Source organism: Vicugna pacos, chromosome 20 (genome assembly GCF_048564905.1).
Source record: "Vicugna pacos chromosome 20, VicPac4, whole genome shotgun sequence".
In the NCBI taxonomy this organism is placed as follows: Eukaryota; Metazoa; Chordata; class Mammalia; order Artiodactyla; family Camelidae; genus Vicugna; species Vicugna pacos.
The window spans coordinates 40,953,986-40,967,314 of NC_133006.1; the positions used below are offsets into that span (position 1 = coordinate 40,953,986).

At 49.1% G+C, this 13,329-nt stretch overlaps 1 protein-coding gene and 1 long non-coding RNA gene across 6 annotated transcripts in view; one reads left to right on the forward strand and one right to left on the reverse strand.

Moving 5' to 3' along the window:
• The window catches only part of FARS2 (phenylalanyl-tRNA synthetase 2, mitochondrial), a 281,140-nt gene that overhangs the window by 203,461 nt on the left and 64,350 nt on the right, over positions 1–13,329 (reverse strand). The gene's annotated exons all lie outside the window — the stretch shown is intronic.
• On the forward strand, positions 11,551–13,042 carry LOC140687834 (uncharacterized). Its single transcript, XR_012062452.1, has 2 exons — positions 11,551–11,661; positions 12,164–13,042. It is a non-coding gene; the product is annotated as an uncharacterized lncRNA (long non-coding RNA).

Here is a 13,329-nt window from a genome sequence, read left to right on the forward strand (position 1 = left end):
GGTTGTGACACCAGAGGCCTCTGACCACGGCCTGCTTCTGTAAGACCACAAGCTAAGAATGTCCTTTATATTTTTAAAAGGATTTTTAGAAAAGCAGCAGCAGCAACAGAGACAGCATATGGCCCCAAAACCTAAAATATTCACGACCTGGCCCTTGACAGAGACAGTCAGGGGGCCCTGGCCCGGGGGCTGTCCTCCCAACCGTGATCGCTGCCCCTGGGAGGAGACAGTCCAAGCCAGTTCCCCAGTTTCACTCTTAGTGTGAGGATGGCATTAAAAATCATGGCGTGTGAGCCTTTTCCTATCTTCCATCCTAGCGGTTAAGCGATCGGAGCCGGAGCACAGGCAGAAAGTGCTGACCGAGGCCTGGCCTAATTAAGTTCTGTACAGTCAGCCCCCGACTAACAGCTCGCTCTGACAAGCTGCTTTTGCCCCCATGTCCCGTATCTTATTGAAAACAGCTCGAGGGGCAAGGAGGCCACTTATAAGAGAGAAAATGGGGACACGTGGGGCTCAGCGCTGCATCGAAGAAGTGGTAACTCTGAGCTCCCGGAGAAGCTGAAGAAGAGGCGAGCATCTGAGCGTCGTGACGGCCGCCAGTCCATGCTGGTCCATGCGGTCCACACCTGTGACGCCCGTCGGTCCACATCAATTCACATCGGTCCATGCCGATCCATGCTGATCCACGCCAGTCCACGCCGATCCACGCCCCTGATGCCCACCGCTCCACGTCGATCCATGCTGGTCCACTCAGAGGCGCGAGGCCGGGGCTGGCCTCCCTTCGAGGGGGAACAGCCTCTGCTCTTCCCCCAGGCGTGGGGGCAGAGGGCGTGGCACACAGATCTCCTCCCTGGCTGCTTTCTTCGTCTCTAAAGACAGAGTGGCTTTCTCGCAGACGGTCCTAAAATTCAACAGGAACGCAGCCCCCAGGAGTCCAGGCCCTCTAGAGTCTGCGAAGCTCTGCCCCTTCTCCCTGGGCCTCAGGTGGTGCTCTGCACTTGTCTGCCCTGGGCCCGCTGACCGTCCCCCGACATCCCTGGAGGTGACACACGCGCTGTCAGAGTTCCGTGTCCTTTTCTAACACTATACGGCACCATCCACTGAGGCAGCCAAGAGCCACATGTGTCTACTCCCATTTAAGCTATTTAAAACTAAGTCAGACTAGAAATCTAGTTCCTCAGTTACACACAGGTGCACCTCCAGCTCAACAGCCACATGTGTATTTATCTTCCGTCTAGTGAGCTCCTGGTTGGCTTGGCCTAACAGCCTGCCAGGACCCACCCAACCTCCTCTGCACCTCTCGGGCCCACTTTGCTGGCCTGTTTTGACAGCAGATGCTCCAACCTCCTCAACACCAGCTCTGGGTAATGACGGTGGAAGTAATCTCAGGGGTGAATTAGCTCAGGTGGCTTAAAGCAGAGCCTCAGACAAGGGCTCTGTTGCAGGTAGGTCTTTAGAGGAAGTGGTCCTGGGAAGATGGAGTGAGGATGCAGGGAGAGTGACGCGAGGAGAAGAGCTGACACTGGGGCTGCGCGGAGATCGCTCCCGGGAGCAGCAAGACCAGCGAGCCGGGGCCCTCCCGCTCCCGCGGCCCCAGGCTGCACTCCAAGGAAGCTCTCGCCTGGGGCCTGGCAAGTGCCCACAGCACCGGAGACACCTCCAGGCAAAAAGTGTGTGGGGCTGGACCCAGATTTGGCGGAGCGGTGGAGAGGCAGCTCCCCAAGGCAGGCGTCTCTGCAAATGAGAACCGGCATGTTTCTCACAAGTGCCACCCAGGACCTTCCCTGCCAACCCCTCATCATCCCGCAGGACTCAGCCTGGGCGGCTTCCTCTGTGAAGCTTTTCCGGCTCCTGACACCCTGCAACACTCGTCATGACCACGAACAAGTGTGTGTTCACAGACGGCCTCTCTCCGCTAGACTCCGGGCTCCCTGCAAGCAAAGCTGCCCTTCACCTCTAGGAGTTCCGTTCCCAGCACTCAGCAAGGCGCAGGGGTCTCAGGGCCTGGGCGCCCAGGGCACAGAAGCAGGAAAGGAGAAGCCAGCATGTGCAGACACCACGCAGGGAGGAAGGGTTCCAGTCCCCACCCACGTCCGTGCTCTCGGCTCACAAGAGAAAGGGCTTGGTCCTGACAAATCGCACAGGCCTTTGCATAGCTCTGCCCTCTCACGTCACTTCGTTTAATCCGCCAGCAGCCCTGGTCAGGTAGGCCATATTTCGTCAACCTGAGATACCACTGATTATTCGATGCTGCATTATTTTACTTACCATTAGGAAATACTGCCAAAATAATCAAAAGGCTGGGTATAAGACAAATACTGACTTCAGAAGAACAAAAATGTGGGGGGAAAAAACCTCTACTTCCTGGAATTTTGGAAAACATAATATTTACCTCACATCTGGTTCCAGAAAAGATTTCAGTTGGCAATCCTTTGAGACAGATATTATTGTTAGCATTTTACCAATTAAAAAATACCGAGGATTCAGGGAAGACAGTCCGTGGTCCCTTGGCACTCCTCCCACTCCACTTCACGAGGCTCACTCCTCACTCTGGCAAGACCTCTGCTCAAGAAAGCTTTCGATGACCTCATTCATGCTGAGAAGGAACTTAGAAGGAAAGTCCTCCGGGGACAGTCACAGGCGCTGCCTCTCCTTATGCCTGGAACAGGGAAGCAGGGCACATCACCGGTCTCCAGGACCACAAAGCCAACCAGGAGAGTGTTTGGAAGCAGGGAAGTGTTTTCAAAAGAGCCTGCCCCACCGGCCCCCCGTCACACTGTGTACTAACACAGACACTCCAAGTTCCTAGGGGAAGACAAATGCAGAAGCTGAAATAACCAGTGAGAAATGCAGAAGGAAGTTCTTTTTGCAAAGCTGTGCATGGCAGTGGGAAGGGTGGTAAGAGATTGCATCACGGTTTTGTTTTCTGTTGAAGAGTCAACTTGTGTACACATCCTGGACAACTGATGACCAAAGGTTAGAGTCTCCGTCCCCATCCCTGAGCCTAACAATCGTGAGTGCAGGGCGACTCAGAGAAGAAGAAGGAAAAGAAACTATGGCTGTAATTACAATTAGCACCCTGCATCCAACTGACAGCTTGCAACGTGCCTGGGCCTTTTCTTCCCCCTCATAACACCACAGGCAGCTTTAACAAGCTAATAAAGAGGGCTGGGGCAGGAGATCTGTAAACTCGGTGCATCTCTTCCCCCTCACCAACCCCGACCCTCCCCTTCCCGGGCCCATTAGCAAGCAGGCCTGGCACCGGGTCCCCATCACCATGTGGTGGCCTGGGCAGCCACATGCAGGGCTCCCCTGGGCTCTGGGGGCAGGTGGTACCCGATCTAAACAGAGGCGACTGGAAGATGCTCCTGCCAGAACATTTTTCTTTCCAGGGCAAAGACGAGGGGCTGAAAGGGAGGTGTAAGACATGCATAAAGGACTGACTGCCTTTTCCTGCTGCCAGGAAACACCATGCGGCAGGCTAACTGCTAAAGAGAATTTTTTTAAGAGTGCTTTCATTTTTAATTTTGCCAAATGGATTCAACTAACAGACTGGCACAGGCAGGCACACGCACAATGCTGTTTTTATTTTTTAAATCCTCCATAGAGGCTGCCGAAGTCTATTCTACAGAGAGAACCATTTAAAAAAAGAAAAGAAAAAAAAAACTTTAAATTCACCATGCAGTTAAATCTGTATGAGGAATAAAGATCTCATTCAATAAAGAAGACACTGATTTGGAAGAGCCCAGAAAAAGAGAGCAAAGGGCAGGGCTTTTTCTAGGTTTTTAACAATTTCCCAAGATGTCCTTTGAAGTAGCCATTCCTCCATATCAAACCGTTTATCCAAGTTATAGATCTCAGATTACAATTTAATATTTTCACTTAACTCATTAAAAGGGACACACAGCTGGGTCATCCTTGAGTTCCAGGAGATCTCAGGGATCCGATACCACCATCCAGATCGTCTCTCAGCGTGAAAGCTTTTCTTGAACTACACACTCTGCTTCTGCCTTGTCTGTGTTTTTCAGCTGCCTTTTCGTAAGTTAACTCACATCGAGTTTGTGACAAATTACATCCTCCCCTTCTCCCCGTGCTGGAGTTGTGCAATTCATTTTTTAAAACCTATTTTAAAGACTTTATATTTATCTTTACTCTTTTTCACCCTGTTATTTTTGACATGGCATTTTAGATGATCAAGATTTTCTTGACTCCAGGTCAAGTCACCAGTCATACTAGCTGTCCCTCCCAGCCTCGAGTCAACTGCCAATTTAATAAACAAGTCTTCATCAAAGTCATTGATAAAAACTGTGAGCAAGACAAGTCTGAAGGCAGAGATCGGTGTGGCCCCCCTGTAAATATGCCTGCAGGTTCTCATTAAGCCGATAATGCACACCTGGAAGGATCTGTCCAAATAAATACAAATCCAAGTAAACGCAGCACTCCACGTTTCTCCGTGTGACTCGCAAGGTTCTGCTGCGGATAATTCACCAAGTGCCCTGTGGATATCCAGACACACAGTAACCTGTGTGGGCTCCAGCTGCTGTTAGACACATGCAGGTACTAGGCTCTGCGGCGAGAAGGGAGGAGTTTCCAGCCAAGTCCTGGCGGCCTTGACAGGCTGGTCACACCTAACGAGGCATCCGCAACCCAAGCCTCAGTTCATACCTGTCACCTCCTGTTTCCCAGAGCTTCCTCCTCTCCACATCAGGGAATGACAATCTGATGGCTCAACACTCCATTTACTAGAATTTTGCATAGGTGAGTTAAAAACCTAAGGTTAAACCCACAGAAATAAAACAAATTAAATGCAGAACCTGAACTTAAAAAAAAAAACCTGCCTCCAACAGCAAAAGCCTAAAATCTGAGCCCTTGGCAATGTCCGTTCCACCACGTGCTGGAGGTGCTCTACTGCATGGGCACTGAGCCGGGTCTCGGAAGACCGCCCCTGGTCCAGTCGTCTGTCTTCCAGATGATTCACCCACCTTCCTGTGAACAGAGGGAGCTGCCTGGGACCTTCATTTTGCACAAACCATTTCCTGCCTGTATTCAGCCTAGTCCCACTGTTAGGAGTGGGACTTGAGACCTAACCTGCTGGAGACAAGAAAACTCCATACAGTGTGTGTGTGTCTGTCCATGTGTCTGTGTGTGACTCCATGTGTCCATGTGTGTGGGCACATGTGTGTCCATGCATCTATGTGCGTGTGTCCATGTGTTCACGTGTGCACACGTGTGTCCATGTGTCTACACGTTTCCGTGTGGCTATTTGTGTGTGTGCTCATGTGTGTCCATGTGTCTGTGTGTGCAAGTGTGTGTGCACCTTGCATCAGTGTATGCCTGCTCACCACTGTAGGGAGGTAGGGGAGCCACATACACAGATGGAGAGAACAGACTCCTGGTCCCTAATCCTCCCATCCGTCCCTCCCTTGCCCGGTTCCTCGGGAGCAGAGGGCTGCGCTAAGGCAGGTGCGCTGGGATGGCTCACTGCTGTCTACCTGAGATTAGTATACTCATGTGTAGCTCTGTAAGTTTTGGCTTAATTGCTTTAAAGTTGTTAGTCAACCTTTAAGTTGCAAGGTAGTCAATGCTATTAGCTGAAACCAGAATGCTAAAAAAAAAAAAAAAGGAAAAACTATTCTGGAATTTTATATAAACGATACCACCTGAACCAGGTCACTGCCAAGGGCTTTGGCAATTGTTTTATTATGCAGAGACTTGAAATGTAACGGCATTTGTTACAAGAGGTGATAACTTTTATAGATATATTATGCAAAAGTTGAAGTTGGGAATCAGAGAAGTGAATAAAATTTAAAAGATAAACTACTACATTCTAGAAATGGTTTTATCCTGCTGGGGGACAAAACTGGACGAGTATCAGGAGAGACTCCCGCCCCTGGGTTTAAGGAGACGCTGACCAACGGCGACACTAAGGACAACTCCCTGTCCGGACTCCTGACCCGCATCCTGCCCCCCTCGCGGTGCTATCTGCTGGCATAGAAGATAAAGGACTTTGAATCAGATGGGTAATTAACCCCTTATCAGACACGTGGTTTGCAAACTGTTTTTACCAGCCCAGGAGCTGCCTTTAACTCTGAGGATGGTCCCCTCTGCTGTGCAGGAGCTTCCTGCTCTGGTACAGCCCCGCCTGCCCTTTCACTCTGAGGATGGTCCCCTCTGCTGTGCAGGAGCTTCCTGCTCTGGTACAGCCCCGCCTGCCCTTTCACTCTGAGGATGGTCCCCTCTGCTGTGCAGGAGCTTCCTGCTCTGGTACAGCCCCGCTTGCCGGTCTCTGCTTTTGCTGCCTGTGCCTTTGGCGTCACACCTGGGAAGCCGTCGCCCGGAGCACCGTCCCGAGGCTTCTTCCCTGTGTTTCCTCTAATGGTTTACCAGTTTCCACATTTAAGTCTTTAATCCATTTTGAACTGATGTTCCTATATGGTGTGAGATAAAGATCCAACTGCATTCCGCTACACGTGCATGTCCACTTTTCCCAACACTAGTTATTAAAGAGATCATTCCTTCTACACTGGGTGTTCTTGGTACCCTTGTTGCAGATCAATTGACCATGACGTGTGGATTCATTCCTGGGCCCCCTGTTCTGTTTCTCTCCAATTTATACGGCTGTTTTTATACCAGGGACATACCGTTGTAGTCACTGCAGCTTTATAATAAAGTCTGAAATCAGGAAGTATGCTGCCTTCGGCTTTGTTCTTCTTGCTCAAAATTGCTGTGACTTTCGTGGTTCACCTGAAATTTAGGATTTCTCTGTCTGTTTCTGTAAAAAATGCCAGTGAGATTTTGATAGAGATTGCACTGAATCTGTAGTTCACTGTAAGTAATGTGGACACTTTAACAATATTCATTCTTCCAATCCACGAACAAAGAATGTCTTTCCTGTTATCTGTGTCTTCTTTAATTTTCTTCATCAATGTTTTATAATTTTCAGTGTAAGTCTTTTCACCTCTTTGGTTAGGACTATTCCTAAGTGTTTCACTTTTTATTGCTATTGCAACGGGACTGTCTCCACTTCCTTCTCCAATACCTCACTGTTTGTGTATGGAAATGCGCCTGATTTTTGTACGCTGATTTTGCGTCCTGCAACTTTGCTGAACTCTCCTATTAGTTCTAACAGTCCTCTCGCTGAGTCTTCAGGGCTTTCTAAGTATATGATTATGTCATCTGCAAACAGAGATAATTTTACTTCTTCCTTCCAATTGGAAATTTCTTTTTCTCATCTGATTGCTTTGGCAATCAGCACTGTGTTGAATAAAAAGTGGCAAAAGTGGGCATCCTTGCCCTGTACAATATCTTAGAGGGAAAGTTTCCAGCTTTTCCCCACTGATTATGTTATCTGTGGCCCACGCTTATTTATTGAGTGCCCCCATGTGCCAGGTTAATACTGACATAGCACTTTATATATGGGCCAAGCACTGTCAAACTATATGGATTAATTCATTTAATTCTCAAAAGATACTAATTTTGCATGTGTATATAAATATATAACCTGTATATATATGTAGCTTATACATAAATGATGTTTAATATATAAAATTATGTATGTATATAATACACAATACACAGGAAAATTAATTAATTTATAATATTTAGTAAATTGAGGCTCAGAGAGGTTAAGTAATTTGCCTAAGGTCACCCAGCTAGTAAGATAAGATTCAGACTCTAACTTGAGTATGCCTAGCTGACTCTGACTCCTACATCCCTTATTCCTTTCAACAACCCTGGGTACCCGTTACGAGAGAAAGTCCCACTCCCCGCAGTCAGTCGCTAAGCCCTGTTAGGTCTGTCGCGTCCTTCTGGTCTGGCCCTGCCTCCGTTATGATGCCACAACCAAGGGGCAGGCTCTTCCTGCCTCTTTTATGAACTTCTCTGCAATAACAATAGCTTTCCACCAGCCATGTCCAAACCCCCTCCATGATATTTTATACAAGGCCACATTAACCTCACTCCCGCATTGCATTCATGCAGCCAGTGAATACCCGCTGGCCACCCGCTGATACGCCGCTCACTGCTATAGGAGTTTTGAACTCAACAGTCGTAAGACAGAGAGGCACCGACCCAATGAGGCTTAAATTCTGGTGAGAAAGACAGACAATGAACATTTAAGTAAATAAGCAAGATGATCCACAGAGCAACAGACGCCATGAAGAAAGCACAGCAGGGTGGTGTCAAAGCAAGCACATCGACGAGAACGCTGTGCACCCGGGGGATCGAAAACCCGCCTCGGGGGTCGTGAGCAAGAACAACATCTCCGGACGCGAGAAGTCCCGGCGTGGAGGGCTCTGGGCACGCTCCGTCAGGACTCCCCTCGAGGACTCCCGGCGCTGCCTCTGTCCGGGTGTTGGCTTTACCCTCAGACAGCAGACCTACACCGTGCCGTCTGATGGTCAAGCCCCAGGGGAGGAAGAGGAGACCACTTCATCCCGTGACACCTCCTGCGCAGGAGGACACTTCCCCCAGAAGCCCCTGGTCCGCTGCCCCTCGTATCCCTTTCATCCGGCACTGGGCCGCGTGCCCGGGACTAAACCAGTCACAGGCAGAAGAGCCCCTCCCTGGAGAAGGGATGGAAGCCCCTTCCACTGGTGAGCTGGGGCCAAAGTGGCTACCTGAGCAAAATCAGGGCAGAGAACAAGAAGAAAGAGCAACGGTCAGTGTCCGCGACAGCAAGCCACTTGGGGCTGAGGTGGAGAAAGGGCAACTGGAGGTTGAGAAATGGGTAAACGCTGCGCTGTGACTTCAAGGATGGGGAAGAGGAGGACCAGCAAAGCCCAGGAGAGTGTTTGAGAAAGGAGATCAGGAAGAGGAGAGACTCGGGCAAAGACATGGTCTGCCGGCTCAGACAGCAGACCATGTGAGTACAACGCAGTGGGCGAAGGGGGGGGGGCGCTGAGGGAGCGGGGCAATGGGCAGGGGCCGGAAGCGCGGGGCTCAGAGGCCTCGGGCCGGACGCGTCCATCCGCCCGCAGCTTCATGAGAAGCTCGGAGGGTGCGGTCGGGAGGATGACCTGGTCGGAAACACACATGCTCCATGAAACACCCTCTCATTCTCTTTTCCTCTGACTCAACTCATGGACTAGAATACGAAGTGCAAACCCCTTGGCTCAGCATCTGAGGTCCTCCACGACCCGGCTCCGACAACTGTTTCCACATCGCACAGATTAAATTCTCTTCTCTTGTTAATGTCCTAAGCCACACTACAAACACATGCTTGCACACACCTAGAACATCCATCTCTTCAAGCCTGCACACCACCTCAGTGCTTTTCAGGGACTGTCTAAGAAAGCTAGTCTTTTGGCCACGGGCTATGAGAGCACTGGGAACCTCTTTAGAGACCAAGACAAATGCCACAAAAACCTTCCAGGGCCCGGGGAGAAGTCATTTCTCCCATCTGCCAGCCATCACATCACTTTAGTTTTCCTCTTGTGGTGCCTGCCAAGTTCTACCTTGCATGTGATTTTCTGGAGTAGGATTACAGAAACGAGACGGTGGCGCGGGAAGCGCACAGTGACGTCAGTCTGGCACGTACGGGGTGCTTTCCTGCCTTTACATTAATTCCTGGCAGAACTGAAGGTCTATCAGGAGGCTGACACGGAGAGCACAGATTTGGCGATGGGGGAACCCTGAGGTTCCCAAATCATCCGCAGCCAGACTGGGTTTCTTGGTTGGTGCTCTAAACAGTGGTGAGATGAGCAATTAGGGAGACAAATTCTAGGGGCACCTGTGCTGTGTGTGCAGTGCAGGAAGCTCTGGTGTGCTACCCCCCCCCCCACCACAGACAGGCGCTCTGGCCTTGCAGGCCTGGGGAGGTGAGTAACAAAGGTAATCTGCTTTAGTCTCCAAATTTAAAAACTGAGTCTTGGGGGCAGGGGTACAGCTCAGTGGTAGGGCGCATGCATGCTTTGCGTGCAGGAGGTCCTAGGTTCAATCCCCAGTGCCTTCATTTAAAAAAACAAAAACAAAAGCAAAAACAAAAAACTGAGTCTTCTACAAAATTCATTTTAAACAAGCAATGGAATAACCCTAAGGAGCACTGAAAGAATAAAAACCGAGTCTGCGTACGTAATTCGCATTTTCTAGAGCTTTCGGTGCCCTGTCACGAATCCGGCACGGGGCATTCTTAGTTTACACACACGCACAAGCATGTGAGTTACAAACAGGAGGCTCTGCTTGCGCTGGTTTGTGTCTCCGCCTCCATGGCATTACATAACTGCAGTGGTGTGTACACTAATATGAATAACACCAAACATAACATCTAAACCCAGAACGAAACAGCATAGTACATACTGGTTAAAAAGGATCCCACACTGAATGGATCTGTGGACTACAAGCATTACCCTTTTATGCTGTGAATATATTCTGGCAGACAGGTCATCCAAACGTTAACTGGTTTTTTCTTGCGCACAAAATTTTATACGTGACCCATCTGTGTTTGTGCTCCTCTTATTTAACAGAAATGTGAGTGTCTGTTTCTTACTTCTTCCACCCAAATAAGCAAGCAGATTGACATCCCAGGCTTTTTTTTTTTTTTTGCTTAGGCAGAATATTGAGCAAACAAATATTTATTCTGGGTTACTCAGCTGTGATACATAAGGGGGTTCCTGACAGGCTCTGTCTGGTGCCTGCTTAGCTTTTATGAGATAATTGCACCTTGGACCACCTAGAACATCGCATTAAATACCAAGACCCAATTTTAAAATTTAAAAAAACATGGAATGGGCAGAATTTAATCAGTCATGCCTCCATAAAATTACGGGAGAAATAAATAAATGGGCAATAGGAAGGTGCAATAAACCAGCATTAATCAAACTGTGATTAATTCAGGATCAGATTAAACCCACTGGTGCCAGCTGTATCAGGCCATCCTGCAGTGTCATTCTCTCCAGCGCCTTTCTGTTACCCTCTTTTTCCTCCTTCTCATTCCCCTCTGCTCTCACCCCGAGGGCATCCGCCTTGGTGGATAAACCTGCAGGAGAGTTAATTGTCACATACATGGATTTAATCACATTGTCCATCACATTTGGGTGCCCTGCCTTTAGCGATCCGTGACTAATTGTTGTGGTAATTTTTCAATCATTAACAGCCGCACATATGCTGCAGACAAATCCCAAGGTGCCCACTAAACCCCAGTGACAAGCGGCACCGGGCTCCAGAAGGGCCGCACACGCCCGGCCCCGGCCCCCACCCCCAATCCTATTAGTCATGCATCATCATTAATATACATCTATTCCAAGGACATGTCAGGTTGCAGCGAGGTCGGGGGGCGGGGTAGGGGGTCCCCGAGGATGCTTTATAACACAGCCATGTTTTCGATCTATTCTTTGAAAAGGGAAGAGGAAGAGGAAAGAAAAGGAAATTAAAACTCCACGTGGGACAAGGAGCTGAGAGCCTGTTCTGAATTCGGCTTGTTCCCCGTTCATCTTCCGGCGGGCCCCTGAGCTGCGGCAAGCGCCCTTTCTCGGAGTTGCGCGGTATTAGCGGTCTCCATGGCAACCTCCGGTGCGCATCTGCTGCACCGCACTGCGGCTCCCGGGGCTCAATTCTCCAGCCGCCCTGGTGTCGGACGGGGCGCGCCCCGTGCACTGGTGGGGCCAGACCCTGCCTTGGGGAATCCCCGCGCTGATTGAAGCCCTGCTCTAATCACCACACAATGTGAGCGAACAAGCTCTCGCGGAAAATGATCCGCCTGCACGGATTCCAGGAATGCAATTTATTTTCCCTTTTCGTTTTTCTAAGGGCCTTTGTTAAAAGCGAAGAGCCACTGGAATAGCTGTGTTACAAAAATCTTAAGTAGCTGATATGAAAAAATACACAAAATAAAATGAAACAGGGGTATGGTGCTGCAGGTAACTGGTTTATTTAGGGCATACATCTCATACACCTGGCATTAAAGGAACTACTCGAGAGGAAATTAAAACTCCTGAGGGTCCTCCCTTTGGTTCTTCCTGAAGGAACATTGGGATACTGGTCAGAGTGAGGCAAGGCATAAAGATTCCTGGGTGATCACTGAAATTCTGACTCTCCCCAACGAAATTCCCTCTTGTACCTAGTTTCCCCAAGATGAAAATAAGATCTCCGTATTTTAGGCACTTGGCAGTGGATCACTGAACAAGGTCTCTGCAAGGCTTAATTACTATGTGCAATTCATTTTCAGAAAGCTCCTCAAACGGGAGATGTCCGGTGCGGCTGCAGGACCAGCAAACGAGAGGCGGAGCGCCCTCTACTGTTGCTTCTGGGTCAGCCTCAGCGTCTGAAACGCCATCCCCATGGCTGGGGCTCCTAACTGTCAGCAAGTATTCCTACACTCTGGCTTGGAAGGTATTTTACCAGCAGGAGCAGGCAGAAAGGTGCAAGGGAAGAGGAGGAGGAAACAGACAACAGGCTGACTGTTAAAGATGGAACATCCTCGCACCAAGACGACTCAAAAGTACCTATGGCCACTGTGAGCAGGTGAGGACGGTCCGGGAAAATTCACAGTGCTCCAATCTGCATCACGAACAAATGTTAAAGGGTAAAGAAAAGGGAGTCTCTTACTTTCTCCTCACAGTCTGTCAAGACAAGGAGAGCAAAACAACCAGGGTAACAGCAGGAGCTCACTGATTGATCTGTTTTCTAGAGAAGTCAGGGGAAACAGAAAGCCTCGTTTTCCCTGGACATGTAAACACAGCACTGGTTAGCACCCGACTTCGCTTCTGAGTTTAGCTTGAAGAAACCCAGATCCGTGCTCCATAACACGCTACAAACAGACCCACTTCTCAGCCTAGGGGTTCTCATCAGTTATCATCATGAACAGAATATTGTGCAGATGAAAAAAGGGGAGAATCTGACATGACTTTTATCCTTTTCTCCCTTATGTAAATGACACCCCTTAAACAACTGCAAATGCAAGTCCAGCTCGCAGCTGAGGTTGGATAGCACACGGCAGAAATTCCACTTCTTTATGAAAAACTGACTCCCTGTGGAAAGGTATTGATAATAATACGAGTAGTAATAACAACACACCAAATAAAAACCAAGCCTAAAATTCACTGAACTCTTTCTGGGCCAGAAACTGTTCTAAGCACTCGACATGCAACATTTTTTAATTTTTATAACTCTTCAAGTTCAGTGCCAGTGCCACTTCTGAGTTAGATCAATGAGATACACAAAATAAGTATCTTGTCAAGGATACTGTCACACCACTGACAAATGACAAAGCTAGAATTCCAATCCAGGCCACCTAAGTCCTCAGCACACATGGTCAACCATTAAGCTATGCTGAAAAACACAGCAGAACCAAATTCTGAGGAGCCTGGACCCGAGCTGTTCATCGTGCAATCT